Genomic DNA, 18,898 nt, shown 5'->3' with positions numbered 1-18,898 from the left:
TCTCATTCCCTGTCCCAAGGCCATATTGTAGTGTAACCTTTTCTTCTACTCCTTCCCCTAGAACTGCATTTCAGCCCCCATGACTATTAGATTTTCATCTCCCTTTACGTACCGTATTACCCTTCCAATCTCCTCATATACTTCCTTTATCTCTTCACCTTCAGCTTTGGATGTCGGTATGTATACCTGAACTACCGTCGTCGGAGTTGGTTTTCTGTCGATTCTGATCAGAACAACCCTATCACTGAACTGTTCACAGTAACACACTCTTTGCCCTACCTTCCTATTCATAACACTGGGCAACAAAAAAAGATTTTTTTAAAAAAGTCTAGGGTTTTCCCGCTGAATTAGACTAATTTTGATGCCCTGAGTCCGAAAATGACCTTGGTTTTGTTCTATCAGGTCAGGATTTTTTGCTACAGAAATTTTTAAAAATCGATTTTTCGTAAAAAAAAACAAATTTCTTTGTATCATCTGCTGAGAAACCCCGGAAGATTTTTTCCGTTTTCCTCAAGAAATAAAAGTCAACGTATGCAAATTCATTAAGTTTTTATTTACTCCATCAAATTAAATAAGCATATTTATCATAATATTAGTATAACAATGAGCGTTACGTGACACAAAAGTTCAGAGTTCACGGCATGAATCGGCGTTTCTTCGATTCCCGTTTGTGAGCAGCTGCTGGGTTGTCTCTCTTCAGCATCCAGCAGTAGTCCGCCATCATGACTGCGTCCCACCTCCCCTGGTACCTATCCTCCATTTGGCGCATGTCCTGATGGAACGTTTCTCTCTGCTCGTCGCTCATCGCCCCAAGGTTTTCAGGAAACTTCTCCATGTGTGAGTACAGGAAGTGCATCTTTATACTCATCAAACACCCGAGCTTTTGAAAGGCCTCTATCATGCTGCTGATGAGTCTGGCTTGGTTTGCTGCCTTCGTGTTCCCCAGGAAGTTGTTCACCACCTGCACAAACGATTTCCACGCGGCGCACTCTAACGTGTTCATGGAGTTTTCGAACTCTGTGTCCTTTATGAGCTGCCGTATCTGTGGCCCATCGAAAATGCCGGCCTTCAGCTTCTCAATGGTCAGTCGCGGAAAGGCTCGGCACAGGTAGTGGAAGCACCTCCCATCCTTGTCCAGAGCACGCGTGAACTGTTTCATTAACCCAAGCTTCATGTGTAGCGGTGGGATCAATATCTTCTCCCGGTCAACAAGAGGTTCGTTTATGATGTTTCTCGCACCAGGTACTAACTGCTCTCGTGGCGGCCACACTTTCTTTACATAGTGCTGGGCTCTGTCTCGACTGTCCCACATACATATAAAGCATGGGTATTTCGTGAACCCGGACTGCTGACCAAGTAGAAAGTTCACCATCTTGAAGTCGACGCAGATGATCCATTGGTGCTGCTCATATTGGATTTTGTCGAGCACGTACTTCACTGCTTCATATTTCTCTACGAGAGTTGTGGAGTGAGCAAGAGGGATTGAGGCGAACTCGTTCCCGTTGTGGAGGAGCACACACTTCAAAGAGCGCTTGCAGCTGTCAATAAAGAGTCGCCAATCTGTCGGATCGTATGGAGGAGCCCCGAGTTTAACAAGAAGACCGGCGACATCTCGGCAGTACACTAGGTCTTCCTCCTGGCAGAAGTAGCCCTTGTAGTCCTCATGCCTTCTACGAAAGAAAGTGATACGCGCGTCCTCGCCAAGTAGATTTTTCTCTTTGAGTCTGGAGGCCAACAGCTCGGATGAAGTCTTCGACAAGCTGAGATCCCGAACAAGATCATTAAGCTCACATTGTGAAAAGAGCTGCCGACCATCTTGTGCTTCATACTCCTCGTCTGCTATATATCCTCCATCGTCTGCAGTGGTGGCCTCGTCGTCGATGTTAGGAAGCTCTGTGAACGCTGGTACAGGAATTTCTTCGCAGTGAGCAATTGGACGGCGGGCAGATGGAAGGTCGGGGTACTGGAGGCTGTGCCGATTCTTCCGGTTGATGCCAGTAGTATTGATGGCGCAGAAGTAACAATCCGATGCATGGTCAAAGGGCTCCCTCCAAACCATCGGAATCCCAAACTTCAGTGAAGTTTTCGTGCCCTTCGTCCACCGCCGGAGGTATTCCACGCACTTCTTGCAGACCGTGTGCGGTGCCCAGGGCTTATCTTGGTCACCCAGCTTGACTTGAAAGTAAGCCTGGTAGGCGTTCTTCACAAATCCCGTGATGTTCTTCCTGTCCACTGAAAGCGTGTATTCTCCGCAGATGTAGCAGAAAACGTCTGGATTATTCATGCATGAACGTCGCGCAGAAGCCATATCAATCTGAAATAGTAATAGAAATATGCAGTTGACTGTCAGACAATAAAAATTAGAATAAATTTTATACTATAGTAAGAAAAAAGGCATCTATTGGAATGATTAACTGTTACAATCTTAAAGGCTTCTTTTGTTTTCATATGTCCTGAATAATCCCCTTAAAACCCCTAATATTAGCATATTGAAGCCTGTAAAAAGGCTTACATTTCAGGGAAAAATGGTCATGTAGGCCTATGGCTGTATCTCAAAAAGTTGACCTGATAGAGCAAAATCAATGTGATATTCGGACTCAGAACACCAAAATTAGTCTAAATCAGCTGAGAAACCCATGACGTTTTTTTGGTTGTTGCCCAGTGTAATGAATTGTACTCCCGTTATACTATTTTCTGTGGCTGTTGACATTATCATACACTCATCCGACCACAAATCCTTGACTTCTTTCCATTTTACTTCACTGGCCGCTAATCGCTTAGAAATAAAATAAACAGTAAGTCCTTGGAAGCTAAGAGATATGGCTCAATGAAAGATGTGAAGAAATGGAAATTGAAATAATGGTCGGAAGGACTGTCTCAGCATATATAAAAATTAAAAAAAAACTTGCCTGAAGCTAAGAATAAGGGCTGTAACACAAAGAGTGCAATTGGAATTCCACTGTTAAATGAAGACGAAAAAGTGGATGGGTGGTAAAAGTAAAAAAAAAAAAAAAAAATAGGTCTGAGCACTATGGGACTCAACATGAGGCCATCAGTCCCCTAGACTTAGAACTACTTAAACCTAACTGCACTAAGAACATCATACACATCCATGGCCGTGGCAGGATTCGAACCTGCGACCGTAGGAGCAGCGCGGTTCCGGACTGAAGCACCTAGAACCGCTCGACCACAGCGGCCGGCAGAAAGAATACACAGGGGGCCTCTACGGGAGGGAGGACTTGTATGACGACATGATAGAAGAAGAAACAGGGGTCGATATAGACAAGGTATGAGATCCAATATTAGAATCAGAATTTAAAAGAGATCTAGAATACTTAAAATCAAACGAAGTAGGAAGGGTCGATGACGTTCATGAGAATTTCTAAATCCATTTTGGGAAGTGCCAACAAAATGATTATTCAAGTATGTGTGCAGAACGCATGAATCTGGCGATATATCATCTGACTTTCGGAAAAACATCATCCACACAATTCCGATGATTCCAAGAGCGGCCAAGAGCGAGAATTATCGCACAGTCTGCTTAGTAGCTCGTGCACGCTGGTTGCTAACAAGAATAAAATATACAAGAATGGAAAAGAGAATTGAGGATGTGTTAGGACCATCAGTTTGCCTTTAGGAAATGTAAGGGCACCAGATAGATAGTTATGACATTGCGGTTGACAATGGAAGCAAGACTAATGAAAAATCAAGACACACACGCACATAGGATTTATCTACAGGGAAAAAGCGTTCGACAGTGTAAAATGGTGCAAGATGTTAGAAATAGCAATACGCTATAGGCAAGGTTGGGTAATATACAACATGTACAGGAGCGAAGAGAGAATAATAAGAGTGAAAGACGAAGAGCGATGCACTCTGATTAAAAAGTGTGTAAGACAGGGATGCAGTCTTTGGTATTTACTGTTCAATCTGCACATCAAAGAAGCAATGCTGGAAATAAAAGGAAGGTTCAGGAGTGGAATTAAAATTCAAGGTGAGAGGATGTCACTGATAAGTTTCGCTGATGACTTTACCATCCTCAGTAAAGGTGAAGAAGAATTACAGCATCTCATAAATGGAACTAACAGGCTAATGAGTACAGAATATGGACTGATAGTAAAGCGAAGAAAGACGAATGTAATGAGAAGTAGCAGAAATGAACTTAAAAACTTAACATCAGGATTGATGGTTACAAAATAGATGAAGTTAAGGAATTCTACGACCTAGGCAGCAAAATAACCAACTATGGATATTCCAAGTAGCACGTAAATAGCAAACCATCATTGGTACAATGGACATGTCTGACCAAGAGAAGTCTACTAGTATCATAGACTTTAATTTGGGGAGAAAATTTCTGAAAATGTACGTTTGGAGCACAGCATTGAATGATAGTGAGACATGGACTGTGGGAAAACCGGTACAGAAGAGACTCGAAGCATTTGAGATGTGGTGCTACAGACGAATGTAGAAAATTGAAAATTAGGTACCGGTAAGGTAAGGAATAAGGAGATCCTCCGCAGAAAACACTGACAAGAAGTAGGGCTGGGTGGTAGGACATCTGTTAAGAAATTAGGGAATAACTTCCTTCGTAATATAGGCAGTTGTTGAGGGTAAAACTTGTACAGGAAGACAGAGATTGTAATACATCCAGGAAGTAATTGAGGACAAGGAATCAAGTGCTACTCCGAGCTCCGAGATGAAGAGGTTGGTACAGGAGAGAACGAAACCTTCGTCGTGGGCCGGACTAAACCAGTCCGAAGACTGATGACTAAAAAAAAAAAAAAAAAAATCGATGTACATGTGATACATTTTTCCGGCAGAGCTTCAACATCCACTACAATTTTCTGCAGTATTATTTCCCTAGTCTTCATGTCAACAGTGTAAAAATGTTCGGTATAATGATACCAGTCCGCGTGTTGTGCAGTCTGGAAACTCATCTACATTGAGCCCCCTCCTGCCATTCACCCACACCCCTCCAGAAACAATAAAATAAAATAAATAAATAATTATTTTTTAAAAACAATCTGAGCTTAAAGAGACGAGATGTTGTGTGACGTTATTGCAGTGGCTACAAAATCGAGTAAAATTTACAAATAACTTGACAGTAAGAGCCCACTTACCGGTATGTCGTTCCCACTTTTGACCTGGATGCATGCACTGATGTGGCTGGAAAGGTTCCATAAAGACATTGTACGCTCTCCTGAGGCAAGCTGAGACACGACGGTTCGTAAACGGCTGTTAATGTGCTGGATACTGGCACTGGCACTGGGACAGAGCTGACTTCCAAGCTGGTCCCAGTTCGTAAAGAGAACTGGGAATCTTGCAGCCAAGCAGTACCTAACATCACGCAGACAGTTCATACAGGCAACTGCGTTGTATGGACGAGCATTGTCCTATTCGAAAATGGTACCAAGTACTGTACCATGAGAGATAGCACGTGAGGATGCAGAATGTCCGTGACGTAACGATATACCGTCAGAGTTCCCTCAGTCACTAGCATCGGCGACCTGAATGGATATGCTACGGCTATAGAAAAATTGTTAGGCTTAAACGTGATAGCCACGTATCTCCAGTCTCTTTCGATTGTAGAAGTTTTAAGCTTTAATGTACTGTCACGTTACCTGGATTCCAATGACACCATTACAAGGCGATATTTGCTGAATACTTTCTTACTTGTTGCTCATTTTATGTCAACATGTTATTTATCGCCACTTTGTTTTGTCAAATGTGCCCAAACGGAAAACTTCTTTGCGCCGGTGGCTAGGAAGACCATTGTAAAAACGCTTGTGACCTTAGTGATACTTATAAAAATGACAAACATTACTAATACGTCTTTAGTAACAGTCACAAAATGTTAGTTGCATTTTTTTCTGCATTACGCGTTTCGGGCTAGACCTATTATCAGATGATATATCAAAAAATTACAGTACAGTCACGAGAGCAAAGGTAATTCATACCAGCTCATAACACAAAAATATGTAACACATGACAATCTTGAATGTACTCGTAAAAATAATATACACCAAAGCACAAAACGCAAAATTTTAGACGGAAACAATTTCACATATAAAAATCCACAATGATAAGATAATAGTATCAAGTGTCCAACATGGCCGGGCGTGGTGGCCGGGTGGTTCTAGGCGCTTCAGTCTTGAACCACACGGCCGCTACGGTCGTAGGTTCGAATCCTGCCTCGGGCATGGCTGTGTGTAATGTCCTTAGGTTAGTTAGGTTTAAGTAGTTCTAATCACCTCAGATGTTAAGTCCCATAGTGCTCAGAGCCATTTGAACCTTTTGTCCAACATGAAAGAAAATACACAAATGAAGAAAGCGAGGGATCCAAAATTAAGATTAACATTACACCCAACAGAAGGCGTTTCTCCAAGACGCCGACAAACATTCGTAATGCCATATCTCCTATAACTATTACCAAAGAACCAAGGAAATTTATACACAAACAGAAAAGTATCAGAAAACGGTTAACGGTTAAAGCGCTAACATTCAGCACATCGATAGGTGGCAACGAACCCTACTTTATGTTTTATATGAGCAGTAAAGTAATAAAGTGAAGAAAACAACACGAATTCCCTACTACGATTAACAAAAGTCATGGGATACCTTCTAATATCATGTCGGACCTCCTTGACGTAGTGCAGTAATTCGACGAGGCATGCACTCTGGCAGTCGTTGGAAGTCCCAGCTGAAAAATATTGAGCTACGCTTAGTCTGTAGATGTCCGTATTTGCGAAAGTGCTGCCGGAGCAGGATTCTGAGCACGAAATGACCTCTCCATTATGTCCCAAAAATTTTCTCTGGGATTCACGTTGGGCGATCTGGGTAGCCAGATCATTCAGTCGACTTGTCCATAATGTTCTTCCAATCAATTACAAACAACTGTGACTACGTTAAACTTGATGGCAGATTAAAACTGTGTGCCGCACCGAGACTCGAACTCGGGACCTTCGCCTTTCGCGATCAGGTGCTCTACCGACTGAGCTACCTATGAACCACGCTCACAGTTATACGTCCGCCAATACTTCGTCTCCTACCTTCCAAATTTCACAGAAGCTCTCCGGCGAACGTTGTAGAACCAGTACTTCTGGAAGAAAGAATATTGTGGAGACGTGACGTAGCCACAACCTAAGAGATGTTTCCAGAAAGAAAATTTTCACTGTGCAACGGAGTGTGCGCTGATATACAACTTCGTAGCAGATGAAAACTGTGTGCCGGACCGACACTCCAGCTTGTGACCTTTGCCTCAACAATATCCTTTCTTCCAGGAGTGCTAGTTCTGCAAGGTTGGCAGGAGAGCTTCTGTGAAGCTTGGAACACAGGAAACGAGGTACTGGAGGTACTGGCGGAAGTAAAGTTGTCAGGGCCGGTCGTGGGCCGCGCTTGGGTAGCTCAGTCTGTAGAGCACTTGCCCGCGAAAGGCAAAGGTCCCGAGTTCGAGTCTTAGTCCGGCACACAGTTTTAATCTTCCAGGAAGTTTCATAGCAGCGCACACCCCGATGCAAAGTGAAAATTTCATTCTGTGGCCATGGCATTTGGCGCATTATTATCCACAAAAATTCCATAGCACACCATTATGGCGCCACCACCAGCTCGCACTGTACCGTCTTGACAATTATGGGTCCATAGGTTCATGGGGTCTACGTCACATTCGAATTCTACTATCATCTTTTACCAAATGAAATCGGGACTCATCTGCTCTGGCCACAGCTTTCCTGCGTCTAGGATCCAACCAACATACACTATGTCATCAAAAGTATCCGGTCACCTCCAAACACACGGATTCATATTAGGTGCATTGTGCTGCCACCGGCTGCCAGGTATTCCACACCAGCAACTTGTAATGGTCGCCTGGTCGTAGATATTGCTAATTGCTATAATCGCATTATTTCACTCTCATTTACGGAGCTTGTTAGCACTTGATGTTAGGTTGGCGCCATTAAAATGCATTGTGTTGTGGTAATCGCTGCTACTTGCTGGATCGCTGCTGTGTCTCGATGTTGATGCTGGCTCTAAATCTGGTTGTCTAGGGTTAAAAACATGAGGTCCCGTGTTTTTTATGTGCTTTTGATGATAAAGAACGAGCGTAACCAACAAATATGTAAACTTCAAATATTTATTACTCTGGTGGCCATCTTAATTCCACTGTCCACCAAAGACCATGACACAACACAAAGTAGTATTTCCGCTACACGTTCTTTGCATTGTTTATCCACCTCAAACAATAACACACAAACACACTTTACCAAAGTGACATTCCGACTGCCCCCCGACCGTTCTTGCTGCTTGTATTTATAACATTGTCAAAGAACTACTAAAAAGAGATATAGTTTATAAGTTACATGTACATCTGTTATCATAATTTGTGCAGAAAAGTTATTAATTTGCATCGAGTGACATAATTTAACATGTTATTAAAATGACAGACTGATTTGTTGACTTGACAGAATAATTCTTTGTTACAAAAAGGCCGTTTTTTAGAAGTTTGTCAATTGACTTCTCTAATTTGCATAAATAAGTAAATAACATGAATTATTAAGAATTACATTGGTTTTCGTCTAAAATAGGATTGATTTCGTGAATACTGAGTGAAAACGCTCCTAGTGAACAAATAGGTTTCACTGGGTGATTTTTATTTAAGGAGGTCCAAAATACCTAAGTTGGCCACTATTTTTCGTACTTCATATTAATTATTTAAGATGAACTTAGTGTTTTTACATGGTGGCATTTGCTGTATCAGTGATCCAGTGATATAAACTTTTGTGTGGGTCAGTTACTCAGTATAATTTAATGGGTTGACTGTTTATGCAGACATGTTATGCAATCATTGTTAACATACACAATAACTTTTCCATAATCATAAATACTCGTTAAACTGGTTGAATTTGGAGGGTATCGCATACTTCGGTACAGTAAAGCCTTTAATATGTTCCGTTACAAACTTCAGTAGTCATTAGACATAGTGAGAAAGCAGAGTGGGGCGCTCCGCAGAACTCACGGAGTTCGAATGTAGTTAGGTGATTGGTTGTCACTTGTGTCATACGTTTGTACGCGAGATTTCTGCACTCCTAAACATCCTTAGGTCCACTGTTTCCGATGTGATGGTGAAGTGGAAACGTGAAGGGACACGTACAGCACAAAAGCGTACAGGCCGACCTCGTCTGTTGACCGAAATAGACCGCCGACAGTTGAAGATGGTCGTAATATGTAATAGGCAGACATCTATGCAGACCATCAAAACGGCATCAGGATCCACTGCAAGTACTATGACAGGTGGGTGGTGTGAAAATTTAGATTTCATGGTCGAGCGGCTGCACATGAGCCACACACCACGCCGGTAAATGCCAAACGGCGCCTCGCTTGGTGTAAGGAGCGTAAACATTGGACGATTGAACAGTGAAAAACATTGTGTGGACTGACGAATCACAGTACACGATGTGGCGATCCGATGGTAGGGTGTGTGGATGGGGAATGCCCGATGGACGTCATCTGCCAGTGTGTGTAGTGCCAACAGTAAAATACAGAGGCGGTGGTGTTATGGTATGATCGTATTTTTCATGGAGGCAATTTCACCCCTTGTTGTTTTGCGTGACACAATCCAACACAGGCCTACATTGATGTTTTAAGCACCTTCTTGCTTCCCACTGTTGAAGAACAGTTGGGGGTTGGCGATTGTATCTTTCAACACGATAGAACACCTATTCATAATGCGCGGCTTGTGGCGGAGTGGTTACACGACAGTAACATCTACGAAATGGACTCGTCTGCGCAGAGTTCTAAACTCAATCCTACAGAACAGCTTTGGGATGTTTTGGAACACTGATTTCTTGCCAGGACTCACCGACCGACATCGATACCTCTCCTCCGTGCAGCATTCCGCGTAGAGTGGGCTGCCATTCTCCAAGAAACGTCCAGCATCTGATTCAGCGCATGCTTGCGAGATTGGAAGCAACACCATATTGAATTCCAGCATTACCGATGGAGGGTGCCTCTAATTTGTAAGTCATTTTCAGCCATGTGTACGGATGCTATTGATTACATAGTGTAGTCACGATCCCAGGAGAGGGGCTGTAGTCGGTGTCATGTGTTAGCAAAGGCACTCGCGTCGGTCGTCTGCTGCCATAGCCCATTAACCCCAAATTTCGCCGCACTGTCCTAATGCATACGTTCGTCCTGTGTCCAGCATAGATTTCTGCGGTTATTTCACGCAATGTGGGTTAATGTTAGTACTGACAATTTAACACCACGTTGGCAGTTTAATACCAACGACAATTTCGCTTTGAAAGTCTCTTAATTCCTCTCGTGCAGCCATAATAACGTCTGAAACATTTCCACATGAATTATCTAAACGCAAATCACATCTCCACCAGTGTACTGCCCTATTGTATCTTGTGAACGCGATACTATTACCCTACATTGTATGTAAGTATCGCTACCAATGACTTTTGTCACCTCAGTGTATGTTTCTTTCGAACATGCATCTACATCTACATCAATACTCCGCAAGCGACCTGACGGTGTGTGTCGGAGGGTACCTTGAGTACCTCTATCAGTTCTCCTATTTCAGTCTCGTTCGTGGAAAGAAGGATTGTCGGTATGCTTCTGTGTGGGCTCTAATCTCTCTGATTTTATCCTCATGGTCTCTTCGCGAGATATACGTAGGAGGGAGCAATATGCTGCTTGACTCTTCGGTGAAGGTATGTTCTCGAAACGTCAACGAAAGCCTACCAACTGACGCAGTGCACACATTCAAATTCATTTGCGTCAGTTTCCTCAGTTGGAAGGTACATCGGTTAATGTACACACTAAAATATATTACGCGATTGTTCAGCACTCTGTGTCGATACGTAGCCCCACAGGCACGTACAGCAAATGTACGTACAGACTAATGTAATATATTTGTGTAACTGGAATGCTGGTGACGATGGCAGCATGCTACCTAAATGCGTCGTGCTGATTAAGTATTAGTAAAAAATAATTAAGACTGTATAAATTACACTTATAGAAATCGAATCGGAGCACCCAAAACTAATTAATGTAGAGTAATGAAATTTCGGGAATACAACTGTCTGGTTAACATATTTAAGCAATTAACAAAATGTCTATGAGCACTATGGGACTCAACTGCTGTGGTCATCAGTCCCCTAGAACTTAGAACTACTTAAACCTAACTAACCTAAGGACATCACATACACCCATACCCGAGGCAGGATTCGAACCTGCGATCGTAGCAACAGCGCGGCTCCGGACTGGAGCGCCTAGAACCGGACGGCCACCGCGGCCGGCAAGCAATTAACACCTTAAGATCATTGGTCAAGGCAAGCGCAAGAAAAGCCATTGTAAAATGGAACTGGTGGTACAGTTAGTGCTGTTTGTAGACGGTGCTTGAGTTGTCGTCCGATGATGTAACGTATATGATCAACTGGAGACAGATCCTGTGATTGAGCAAGCGAAGGCAACATATCGACACTATGCAGACGACGTTGGGTTACAACAGCGGTATCTGTGCGAGCACTATGCTGCTATAAAACACTCCCTGGAATGCTGTTCATGAATGGCGGCACAACAGGTCGAAGTAACCACGTGCATGAGGTAACCACTAGAGTGCGCACCGCACCGCAGACCTTTACTCCAGGTGTAGGTCCAGCGTGTCTAGGAACTTACACGGGTTCGACGAAGGCCCTCAGCTGGCATCCTTCTAACCAACGGACTGCCATCACTGCCACCGAAGTAGAACCAGCTTTTATCAGAAAACACAACAGACTTACACCCTGTCCTGCAATGAGCTGTCGCTTGACGCCACTGAACTCGCAGACGGTGGTGGTTTGGGGTCAGTGGAATGCACGGTACAGAGCATCTTGAACGGAGCTGTCCTTGGACTAACCGTTTTGTAACAGTTCGTTCTGTCACTGAGGTGCCAATTGATGCTAAAATTGCTGCTGCAGGTGCAGTACGCTGCGCCACAGCCATACGCCGAACAGAATGGTTTTCCCTATCGGTGGCCGTACGGAGCCCGGTCTTCTTGGGACCGTACATTCTCGTTGTCACCGCTGCCAGCATAGTAGCTAAGTTCCTTCCAAGTATTTCTGCAATACCGCAGCAGGAACACCCAGCTTTTCGTAGTCCTATTACACTACCTCGTTCAAACAAACTCAGTGAGATATTGATAATGGCGTCTGTATTGCCTTATAGGCATTATTGACTAACATCAACTCACATCGTCCAATCGCATAGGCAAAAAACGTTCACGACCTTTACAACGTGGAGTTAAATCAAACCTTGTTTGCATCCTCATACTGGCTCTACTATTTCCAATCTTAGGCAACTGACGCAAAATTTAAAACAGACGCAATTTTTCAGATGTACACTGCCAACTTCCGTTTATGCCACACAATTCCTTCTTTGTGTTGAGATTTCTTTTCCATTGGTGTATTTCATAAATTTGCTATATATTGGCAATCCTCAAAGCCTTACATATAACTTGGGTGCATTAAAGTTAATTATTTTATGTCTTCATTGGGGATCGCAGTTAATAGGGATAAGTGGCGTGGTTGGAAATTTTCCATAATAGAAGCACAAATGTTGCGGTTAACGTAAGTCAGCAAACGAGCTGTTTGGAGATAACTGCGAATGTGAGGGTACGAGCTGCTGCTGATTACAATCTGAAATACACGGTCCAGTCATATTAACGTGGCCACTGCCCACATGGCATGTCGAAGCACTAACAATGGAAGCTATATAAAGCGTGTCAGGGGGACGCAGAAAATAATGCACTCGTTGTCATAATCGAAGTGGAGCGATTTACTTGACGTCCAAAAGGGCATGATCACTGGCTTTCGACCACAGGTGGAAGAATTTCTGAAATGGCTAACTTTTTAAATTTTTCGCATGCCGCCTTGGTGAAAGCATACCGTGCCTAGCAAAATGGTGCTTCCAAAACCGACGCCGAGGCAACTGTTGTGCACCACAGGCCATAGATGACAGGAGCGAATGACGGCTGCGGAGATGTGTGCCGCCGAATAAACGTGCAAATGTTCAACAACTTATCAACCAGAAAACCAAGGAACTACCAACAGCGTCTCCACAATGAATGTTCAAGAAACGTTGCTGGGTACGGGCCCCGAACCAGGTGCCTCATTCATACACATATGCTAACACTATTCACCGGCGACGGAAACGAAGGCTAGAATTTGCACACGAATACCACAGCTGCCGGCACGTGGCCTTTTCAGATGATTCAGGTTTTATGCTCTATCGGAAAGATGGCCGTTGGCGTGTACGACTTCAAACGTCTGAAAGCGAGCACACTGCAACCATTAGGGAGCGTTGTGGTCTTAGGAATGTTTTTGTGGCATTCCCTTGGTGATCTTGTCATTTTGGAGGGAATGATGGATCAATACAAGTATTCATCTACACTTATGGGCCTTTTGCACCCATATATGCAGGTTGTTTCTCCTCGACACGAACGCGCATAACAACAAAACAGTTTAACGTGTCATACGCCTCGCAGAGGACATGCGTGGTTCGAAGAGCACCAGAATGAGTTTTCTGTAATCCCCTGACCACCAAACTCTCCCAAAATGAACACAATTGAGAATATATGGGACCATTTTGATCGGGGTATTCGCGGAATGGATCGTCAACCGAAAAACTTATACCAGCTGGCCACGGTACAGGGTTCCATATCTATTTCGGTACGTTCCAGAACCTCAGTTTCTTCTTGACACCATCCGAGCTTGTAATCTATCTCTAATAACCTCGATATCGATGGGACGTTAATCCCAATCTTCCTTACTTTTTTTCAAAATTTATACCAAGGCTGTGATTCGAACCCTCGTCCCCTGCTCTTGAAACAGATGTGCTAACCATTACACCTCACTGGCTTAGCACAGTTGCAAAGACTACCGTAGCACACTTCCCTCCCCTATCCAAATTCTCATCCATACCTCAACCCACTGGAAGTTGGATAGAGTGGGGGGGGGAGGCATGTTAGGGTAGTCTGCGTAAGTGCGCAAAGCCACTGTGCCAGGATAGCGTAGGGGTTCACACATTTGCCTAGTGAGCAGGAGACCCAGGTTCGAATCCCAGCATTGGTATGAATTTTCATTCGTCATTTAAGTCGGTATATATACGTAATAGATTTTTGAGACCTGAATAGGCCTCTGAACCTATAGAGTTTCATTTAATATTGCAAATGTATTTGATGTGTGTGGTTTTCATTTAACGTCAAACTCAAACTCGACATAGTCTCGACAGGTCTCGGAAAGCCCAATGCTACTGACTGACCGCCATGTCATCCTCAGCCGATAGGCATCCATGGATACGACATTGAAGAACATGTGGTCAACACATCACTCTCCCACCCATTGTCAGTTTTCATGACTTAAGCCGCTACTTCTCAGTCAAGTAGTTGACTTCGCAAGAGCTGTGCGCACACAGGGGTGAAAAGCGATTGGCAGACCCAGACGGTCCACGCCCGACGGCTCTTACCTTCGGTGACCTGACAAGAATCGGTATTACTACTAGGTATCAGTGCTACTGCTACAGCAAGGCCGTTGGTGGTCCCTATGTCATTGGGATCAAATTTCATGGGTGGCCTACCTTATCGCTCGTAGTGTTGGGGAACCTGGTACATGCATGCCGGGGTACTCGCATATTTTTCTGCTGATATAAAACGGCGTCTAACGCGCCATAATGGCCCAAAATAGATTGGCCGAGCACCACCAGTAGATTGGATTCTAAGATGACGCTCTGGATGTGCCTGTCTGGGGACATCCTAAGAGTAAAATGTCAAGCCCTGTCGTTAAAAAGGTTGCAGAACTGGAGTAGCTTATTGCACAGTCTTCACTACGTTTCGAGACAACCCGAAGGTGTTTGAGAAAATCGGTAGTACCACACAGAGATGGGTGCATATGTTGCATCCAAATGGGAAGACGATACGAGGGACAGCAGGTACAAGTAAATGATAAGGCCAAACGTGCTGAAGTAAGTCGCCCTTGAGGGAAATTTGATTCTAGTTAAATACGACTTAACTGAAAAGTTTACATTTAAAATACGTTCATATTAAGTAGAACAATATTTGTTATTTAATTCAATTACTGGTAGTAACCACTCATTCGCATTTGCGGACCTCTGTCGAATGGAGCGATTTGTCCTTGTTATCGTGTACTTCCATCTGTGTCACTTTTCACTCCTAACTGTGATGCACACAAGTTTCCACTTGAACGACTTTTGTGCCACACTTACCTCGGCGTCCCAAAGGGCCGCTTCAAGCTCGTCCTGATTCATTCTTCCACAACTGTCCGTAGCACAATGACTTTAAGTGTATCAGAATTCAAGTCATTGCAAACTTATAAGGTAAGGCCGGGTTTCAGTATACGTAATTGAAATTTCTCGTCGACGAGTGTAGGCTTAAAACTGTTGTATAGTGATTGTAAAGCATATTTCATTTAATCGTTGGCTGTAAATTTTAGTGACAGAAGTAGCAGACTAAAGTCACATTAAGTTACCCTTTAGCATACGATTCATCTGTTAGCTCCAGTAATGAAAAATCTAATAGAGGAAGATCTAATTGTGATGTCGAGATGACGCGAATGGCTTGGACTATTTGAAAATAAACTAAATATATTATAGTATTCAAGGCCAAACCTCATTACAAGATTTCCTTCCATTAACAACAAAATAATTTAAAACAGTAAAACTATCTGTGTTCGTATTTGTTAAAGCACACAGTCATCGTTACTTGGCAAGGATTCTGTATTGTTAACGGCACGAAAATACATGATTTAGGTAACTAATCTAAATTTTACATATATACGTGCATTATGTAAGAAACTGATACTCTGACGTTAAATTAATAGTAAATCTGTCATCTGTACCGGAAGGCGTAACTGAATCTCATTTTTCCAACAAAGTTGAAAACGCTCTGCAGGGACATATCGAATTCTGTGTGTGTGTGTGTGTGTGTGTGTGTGTGTGTGTGTGTGTGTGACATAGAGAGAGAGAGAGAGAGAGAGAGGGAGGGGGGAAGGGAGTGAGAGAGGGAGAGAAAGAGAGAGAGAGAGAAGAGAGAGACAGAGAGTTTTTTAAAGTGAGAAAAATGGGCCGATTGTAAAATCACAAATTTTTGGCAGAGGATACTACACATTTGTGTGTTGTAGATGGATGACATATGCTATCTTGTGTTTTATAGCAGTCTTCACGATGTGTATTAACATGTGGAATTAAATGAAACCTGAATGGACACTGTTCTTCTTAGAGGCATTGCTCCAGCTCACTTGTTTAAATGGTGACTCGTCACCTAGTGAATGAGTACACAGCCTTTCCAAAAATTTCGTACATCAGTAGCTGCAGTGCACTTTAAAATTCACATACTATTCACATATTCCAACCATTCTGTTTCAAGAGAGCGAAGCTCACAGCAATTTTACAACGAGGATTCTGCACATAAAAAGACATTTGTAAGTGTTCAAACAGAAAATTTGGAACATGAACATTGTGTTGCCTACTGATATAAAATGCTGTTAGCCTTCATAGAATGTGTGTTCTCTGATCATCTACGTAAGCTGAAAAGTGGGTGCTGGATGCGCAGACAATTTTTCTTGATAGCAAAATATTTTATTTCAATTGGAACCATGAATATATTATTGCATCCATTCTCCTGCACCACAGTAGGAAAATTCGCAGAATGCACTTCCAGAATGGTTGTAGGATAAATTTATGGATCATTTTCAAAGCAGCATTCCTGATGTAATATAAAATTCTGATGAATTAACTGGGCAGTCGTCAAGTTTCTAGAAAACAATCCTGGAAAACCCATTAATATAAGTAATTATACAACATTCATTTAAATATATTAAATATATACAACAATTAAAATGTTACTAGATATCACTTTAAATGTAAGGCACGATTACAAGAGACGATTAAATCAACGAATAATCTATACTGCTGTATAAAGACTAGTTGTAGTTAACAAATGCCTCGAAATGTTCTGTACCGATTTCTTTCAGATTTTAACATGATACTCTAATAGATTTTCGGACAGACGTAGGTTAAACACTTTTTAAATACATTTATGCTATACAAAAGGAAAAGGTGTCCAGCAAACATCTCGGGCCGTTCTTGACCGATCTACTTCAAACTCATCCATTACACTAATAAACGTTCGAACAGACATAGGCTACATATTTTATTAATATACAGTTAATTATATGTATACATAATACATATGGGAGGAAGGTTGTTAGGAAAAATCTCGAAAAGTTATTGACCAATTTAATTGAAATTTTTACCTGACGGTACAATACACTTTCTGTTGGACATAGATTATTTCTTTAATGTATGTGCGTGTAAAACATAAAGCGGAAACATGGTTAGTCAGAAAACTCAAAAAGCGTTTGATGGATTTACTTCAAACTTCAAATTTGTACACGATAATACGATACATGATCAGTAGAGCATAGGCTGAATACTTTTAGTGTATAGGGAAAAGGTTATTAGCAAATGTCTAGAGATGTTCCTTACTGGGTTTTTTTTCATATTTTTGCACTATACTCCGATAAACTTTCAGAATGGCGTAATGCGAAAGAGGAAAAGTAGTTAGGAAAATTCTATCAAAATTCTTGACTTATTTAATTCAAGTGTTTACATGATAATCTAATATACCTTCAGATAGACATATGCTACATATTTCTTTAATGTATATGGTGTACAAATGTGTATATAGTACATAAAGGGGAAATGTTGTTAGCAAAAAGCACAAAACCTTCTTAACTTTTTTACTGCTAATTTTTAGACGATACCCTAATAAATTTTCAGTTTCACAGTAGGCTAAATATTTTTTAATATATGTGGTACATAAATACATATGAAGAAAAGGGGAAAATTATGTTTGTAGATTTCTCTAAAAGGTATTCATCGATTCATTTCCTATTTTTTCACGATACCCTAATAAACATTAGGAGGGACATAGGATACCTATTTTTAAATATATATGGTAAAGTAGTGAACATGTAATACGTAAAGTGGGAGCGCTATTAGCAAATATTTCAGAAAGCTCTTGAGCAATTTATCTGAAATTTTCACGCAGTCATCTAATAAACATTCAGTCGGACGCTGGCGTCTCATTTTTTGAAGTATATGAAATACATCAATATATATTTAAGATATAAAGGGAAAACGTTGTTAGCAAAAGTCTAGAAAAATTCTTGGGCGTTTTACTTCAAATCGCTACACGATACTCCACTAACATTCCGATGGACACAGGCCACATATTTTTTTAAACCACAATGTGCAAATTTTCTGATAAAATCGAATGCGACAACGAAAGTACAGTGCTGTGTTCTGTTTCTGTTTCTTTCTCACAGTCTGTTTTAACTTAGATATCAGGGAATTTAAACCACTAGACAAATTCTTCCTTCCACAAATATTCTTTCTCTAAACAAAAGCTCCACACACAATTGTGTGCTGACTTGTTTTGCTTTCATCGTTGCAGTCTGTTTTAAGAGGAATGAGGACTGTTGTATTTGTGGTTTACCGACTTAGGAAGTCTTGCAGTCATATGCGTTCAAAGATTGAAATTATGAGAAACACTGTCATTAAAGTTACTACCCTCACAGATGCAGCAGCCGGAGGAGCGGTCTCTAGTGCCTCCCTTATGATAATGATCCCAACCGATTTAGCCTTTTAGCTATTTAGTATTTCCCATTTAAGTTTTTCCTTGCAACAACAACAAAGAAGGCTCAGAGTCAGAGAGAAAGAGAAAGAGGAGGGGGATAGAGAGGAGGAGGGCGAGAAAACGGACTGAGGGCGGGGTGAGGAGGCGATGGAGGGAAAATGTTGGGGTGGAGGGGTGGGGAGTGTGGGGGAGGAAGAGGAGATGAAC

Source organism: Schistocerca cancellata, chromosome 2, assembly GCF_023864275.1.
Source record: "Schistocerca cancellata isolate TAMUIC-IGC-003103 chromosome 2, iqSchCanc2.1, whole genome shotgun sequence".
Taxonomy (NCBI): Eukaryota; Metazoa; Arthropoda; class Insecta; order Orthoptera; family Acrididae; genus Schistocerca; species Schistocerca cancellata.
Note: the sequence above shows the minus strand (reverse complement) of the source record.